Source organism: Oncorhynchus gorbuscha, unplaced genomic scaffold (genome assembly GCF_021184085.1).
Source record: "Oncorhynchus gorbuscha isolate QuinsamMale2020 ecotype Even-year unplaced genomic scaffold, OgorEven_v1.0 Un_scaffold_3317, whole genome shotgun sequence".
In the NCBI taxonomy this organism is placed as follows: Eukaryota; Metazoa; Chordata; class Actinopteri; order Salmoniformes; family Salmonidae; genus Oncorhynchus; species Oncorhynchus gorbuscha.
Window position 1 is genome coordinate 16,276 of NW_025747588.1, and position 6,259 is coordinate 22,534.

Sequence of the window (6,259 nt, forward strand, 5' to 3'; positions counted from 1 at the left end):
GTCAGGTGTAGTCACCTGCATGGTTTATACCTGGGGGGTGTTTCTCAGTCAGGGTGTAGTTACCTGCATGGTTTATACCTGGGGGCGTTTCACAGTCAGGTGTAGTCACATGCATGGTTTATACCTGGGGGTGTTTCTCAGTCAGGTGTAGTCACATGCATGGTTTATACCTGGGGGCGTTTCTCAGTCAGGTGTAGTCACATGCATGGTTTATACCTGGGGTTGTTTCTCAGTCAGGTGTAGTCACATGCATGGTTCTATGTGAAATGGGGAGAGAGGCAAGGGGGGAGAGAAATAATGAGGGATGGAGAGGAAGAGGGTAACAGGGGAGTGAGAAAGAGAAGGCGTGATCTTATTGCATAGAGAGGGTCATTGTGTTCTCCAGTCTATGGCACCCTACAGATACTTGCTGGCTGCAAATATATGCGTGCCTCTATGGGGGTTAGGCCTGCCCTTATTGAGCTCTATGGGGTTAGGCCTGCCCTTATTGAGCTCTATGTGGATTAGGCCTGCCCTTATTGAGCTCTATGGGGGCTAGACCTACCCTTATTGAGCTCTGTCGTCCTTACAGGAGTTTCAGCAATGGGACAAGACTGTAGCTACCAATTGGTTTTCATGAAACAGAGGTAAAATGTTTTTAGAATGATAATGAGGGTTTGTTATTGGACAATTTCAGGCAGTCCCTGTCTGTCTGTTTACTTTTGTTTGGTGCCTAATGAGCCTTTAAAAAGGTTATTCTGTAACTCATTTTGACCTGGTTTGATCGTATTCAAATCTAGATTTTGATCGGTGTTGTTTCTATTGATGTCTGACGGTATTGGGCCTGGTTCAAAAGTCAAGGACACTTTATTTAAATTGGATGACTTATTTAGAGCATGGGCTTTTCCTATTGGTGTGAATCCCTTGGTGTCATGTGACCTACAGACGACCAACACTCGAACTTCTACTAATAGCTTCTTTCTCTCTCACTAAACTGTTACACAAATACAGGTGATCAGGTACGTGACTCTGCCCAGTCATCCGCACGCTCCCTGTAAATTCCCTGCATTATGCTAAACATTCTAAAAACGTGTTCCTGGTTACTGTCTCCATGGCAGCCTGACAACAGTGCACGAGCCGGCCCCTAAACACCAGAGCCTGTGATAATCCTGTGACACCACCAGGCTTCCCTCCTACACACACACACGTTCTTTAGGTGCCCTTTGCGCTGCTGAATGCAATCCTGTTGTTGCTATGTTTTGTCGCTTTAGCCCCGAAAACAACAACAACACCCTGAAATGCACTCTTGGTAAGAGCAGAGCAGAACACAGTGGTCTCTTTGAATTGAGCCCCTTCAGAATGTAACTCTTGAGTTCCAGTTTGATGTTTCATGAGTCCTCATACAGAGGTCTATTCACTTCAGTGACCTTTTGGAAAGATAACTATTTGCTAAACATCCATCAGACCTGAAGCAGCCTGTGTGCTTTTGCATGTGGAGTCAAAGCGCCTGAGTCAGACCTGCTGTGCATTTGCAACCTTTTAAGTACTTGTAGCATTTTCCCCTAGCCTGCCTGGCGTTGTCCCCTAGCCTGCCTGGCGTTGTCCCCTAGCCTGCCTGGCGTTGTCCCCTAGCCTGCCTGGCGTTTTCCCCTAGCCTGGCCCCTGGCGTTTTCCCCAGCCTGCCTGGCGTTTTCCCCTGCCTGGCGTTTTCCCCTAGCCTGCCTGGCGTTTTCCCCAGCCTGCCTGGCGTTGTCCCCTAGCCTGCCTGGCGTTGTCCCCTAGCCTGCCTGGCGTTGTCCCCTGGCCTGCCTGGCGTTGTCCCCAGCCTGCCTGGCGTTGTCCCCTAGCCTGCCTGGCGTTTCCCCTAGCCTGCCTGGCGTTTTCCCTAGCCTGCCTGGCGTTGTCCCCCTGGCCTGCCTGGCGTTGTCCCCCCTAGCCTGCCTGGCGTTGTCCCCTAGCCTGCCTGGCGTTTTCCCCTAGCCTGCCTGGCGTAGAGACCACGTGCCACATGGGTGAAGTTTGCATGTTGCAACTATTCTATTGGTCGATTGCGCCAGGCAAGCTCAATCAAGGACCAGCTAAAGTATTTACAATTATTTCAAATAGTATTTGAACCCAGGTCTTGACTCTAGAGATGCTCTGTCCCAACGTTGGACGTGTTAAAGGGAGGTGTTGTGTTGGTGTTGTAGCTATGGCAACACAAACAGGAGTAGCAGGTAGTTTGTCAACAGAGACTAGAACATGGGCCTATATACTGTATGTTCCCGTGTGGCTCAGTTGGTTGAGCGTGGCACTTGCAACGCCTGGGCTGTGGATTTGATTCTCACGGGGGACCAGTATGAAGATGTATGAACTCACTACTGTAAGTCACGGGGGACCAGTATGAAGATGTATGAACTCACTACTGTAAGTCACGGGGGACCAGTATGAAGATGTATGAACTCACTACTGTAAGTCACGGGGGACCAGTATGAAGATATATGCACTCACTACTGTAAGTCACGGGGGACCAGTATGAAGATATATGCACTCACTACTGTATGTCACGGGGGACCAGTATGAAGATATATGCACTCACTACTGTAAGTCACGGGGGACCAGTATGAAGATGTATGCACTCACTACTGTATGTTGCAGAGCGTCTGATAAATGACTAAAATATATATTTTTATGTAAGCGTGTTAGGTAAGGGCTTAGAGAGAGAGTATGTGTGTAGTCCCATGTCCCATCCTATTCCCTATGTAGTGCCCAGAGCTCTGGTTAAAAGTAGGAATAGGGGCCGTAGCTGTCCCGACCCACAGTTTAGAACCACTGGTGTAGGAGACACGCACGTACGCAGGCTAAGTTACTTTCTATAGTTATAGTTACTAGTAAGCTATCCAAATTCTAATCAGTTACATATATTTTACATTACCCAAACTCAGTAATGTAATCTGATTACTTTCAGTTACTTTTGGATTACTTTCCCCTTAAGAGGCATTAGAAGAAGACAAAAAGGATCCATCTCAACACATTTGATGTCATCATAGTGGTCTCTGACTTGTGGTCAGACTCTCTCAGGTGGAGCAAACTTAAACTTGTATCTTTTTTCAATGCTGAATTTGTCATTGACAAAACAGAAAGGTGTCATAATGTTGTTGTTTTTTCCCCCGCAAACATCCGTTCTGAATTTAAAAGTAATCCAAGAAGTAATCATCTAGTTTTTCAAAAGTATCTGTAATCTGATTACAATATGTTTTTCTGGTAGTAAAACTGATTACATTTACAGTTTTGTTTTGTAATCAGATGACATGTAACTGATGGTATGTAATGAGTTACTCCCCAACCCTGCACAGACGGACAAACGCTGGCATGGACACACACACTATCTCACTCTCTCTCTCAAACACACACACACACACACACACATGTATGAGCCAGGGGACTGGGTAAGAGACATGATGTGATGAGGTAAACAAGGTAGTGATCAAAGGGATGATGGTGCATTCGTTCCCTTCACACAAACATTTCACACACTTTCCTTTTCACCTTCATTTTACAGCTTTTGGATGCATTTTGTCTTTGTGTAACGGGACCAATGGAAGTGCATGGGGAAAAATGACATACGCGGAAAAAGGCAAACACACACAAACAAGCACACACACCCTCCTAGGGAATGAGAAGGAAAGCCCTCTCTGCCTGTAGGCTTTATGTTATGACTCCATTTAACGTCACCCTTCCAATGACATCTAGGGTGCCGGCATCTATAGAACAGGTTCACACGGGTGACATATTTGTCACACACGATGAGTGTCCACCATCGGCTGTGAGGCCAGTAGAGTCCCATGCAACCAGACTTCTGTGGCTTGTTACAGCCTGTCTCAAACTCCTCTGTGGGAGAGAGAGTCCCAAATGAAGTTAGCAGCCTAGTATTCCCTATATAGTATACTACATTTGAGGGAATTTGCCACGTATACAATGATACATCTGTGTGGCATGAAGGTCTGGAGTAGAGCGAGATGATATAACGGGTTCAGATCTATCGAACCCAAGATCTATACCTCAGCAATAAGGGAGGGAGTTCTGTATCATGAATATGGTCACAGGTAGATGTTGTTCAGCCCGGCACAACAGCGGAGGGCCAGTCAACCCATAAAGTCCTTCTACTCTTGCATAAGGGCCTTATCTTTTATATCAGTGAGAATTTATTTTTTTAAAAACCAAAAGGTTCAATTGATAAAAGCCCTCATAGGATTAGGGTTAGTGCTTCCACACATATCTCCATGTTACAGTGCTTGTTTATGGAAAAACAGACGGAAGACTGAGGCGACCACCTGTGCTAAAATGGCTATCTAGTGTCCCAAGAACACCTGTGTGTAAGTGTTAACTATAGAATAGTTCAGGCGGTTGGAGGCACCCATAGCTGTGTGGATCTGTGCCAAAACTGTTGCAGTAAGTATCATTTTTATTTAAAAGATTATTCCTCGCTGATGAAAGGGCCATATGTTTCGAAAAGCAGTATCGCAAGCAATGATTATTGACATTTCTCAACAGCATCGGGATTGTAGTTCACATGAGCCAGTCATGGGCGAAGTTAACTGCTGAAAACTGTAGGGAGAAGGCAGAATTCTGCCTAGAGTTTGAGAGCTAGGATCTATCTACAGAAACAAGACCTGATATTAAAGCGCCTACGGCTCACTACGAACAAGCACTGACAAAGAAACATACCATCTCAGAACACAGGACCACACCCCACAACATAAATGTACATAGCAACCATTCAGCATGGACGACACATCACAAAAACGTTCATCTGCACAAGTTCATGGGGTGTGGTTTAATACCATTTTAAATGCTCCCCAGTAAGTAGCGTCCCTTGGGAAACACTGACCAAAACTTTGGTTCCTGCCTTGTCACATACGGTATGATTGACATAAGACCAGTAAATGACTAGGTTCACCTGAATGAGCAATATTATATTGCCCTTTTCTGCTTGGTAGCAACACAACATGACAACACAGCATGGAAGCAACACAACATGACAACACAGCATGGTAGCAACACAACATGGTAGCAACACAACATGGTAGCAACACAACATGACAACACAGCATGGTAGCAACACAACATGACAACACAGCATGACCACAACATGGTAGCACCACAAAACATGGTACAAACATGATTGGGCACAGACAACAGCACAAAGGGCAAGAAGGTAGAGACAACAGCACAAAGGGCAAGAAGGTAGAGACAACAGAACAAAGGGCAAGAAGGTAGAGACAACAGCACAAAGGGCAAGAAGGTAGAGACAACAGCACAAAGGGCAAGAAGGTAGAGACAACAGCACAAAGGGCAAGAAGGTAGAGACAACAGCACAAAGGGCAAGAAGGTAGAGACAACAGCACAAAGGGCAAGAAGGTAGAGACAACAGCACAAAGGGCAAGAAGGTAGAGACAACAGCACAAAGGGCAAGAAGGTAGAGACAACAGAACAAAGGGCAAGAAGGTAGAGACAACAGCACAAAGGGCAAGAAGGTAGAGACAACAGCACAAAGGGCAAGAAGGTAGAGACAACAGCACAAAGGGCAAGAAGGTAGAGACAACAGCACAAAGGGCAAGAAGGTAGAGACAACAGAACAAAGGGCAGAGAGAGACAACAGCACAAAGGGCAAGAAGGTCAACAGAACAAAGGGCAAGAAGGTAGAGACAACAGAGCAGTCCAACAGCACAAAGGGCAAGAAGGTAGAGACCATGATTGAAGTAGAGACAACAGAACAAAGGGCAAGAAGGTAGAGACAACAGAAAGAAGGTAGAGACAACTGTCAAAGGGCAGAAGTTTTTGACAACAGCACAAAGGGCAAGAAGGTAGAGACAACAGAACAAAGGGCAAGAAGGTAGAGACAACAGAACAAAGCAGAAGGTAGAGACAACAGCAAAAGGGCAAGGGTAGAGACAACAGAACAAAGGGCAAGAAGGTAGAGACCACAGCACAAAGGGCAAGAAGGTAGAGACAACAGCACAAAGGGCAAGAAGGTAGAGACCAAGAAGGGAGACAACAATACATGATTTCACTGTCGTCCATGATTGAGTCTTTGAATGAAGACTGTCCAGTGGTTTTACTCAGTTTCATTACATTGAAAAGAGGAGCAACTGTAGGCTTTGGGGACCAGAGGGTACATGAATGCATAATATATAAACAACATTCGCTGTAGGCTCCACATGAATGCAAAATAAACAACTTGCATGGTGGCTTCAATGACCGGTTTAGATACTCTGCGGTGCCTTGTTAGGTCGAGAGC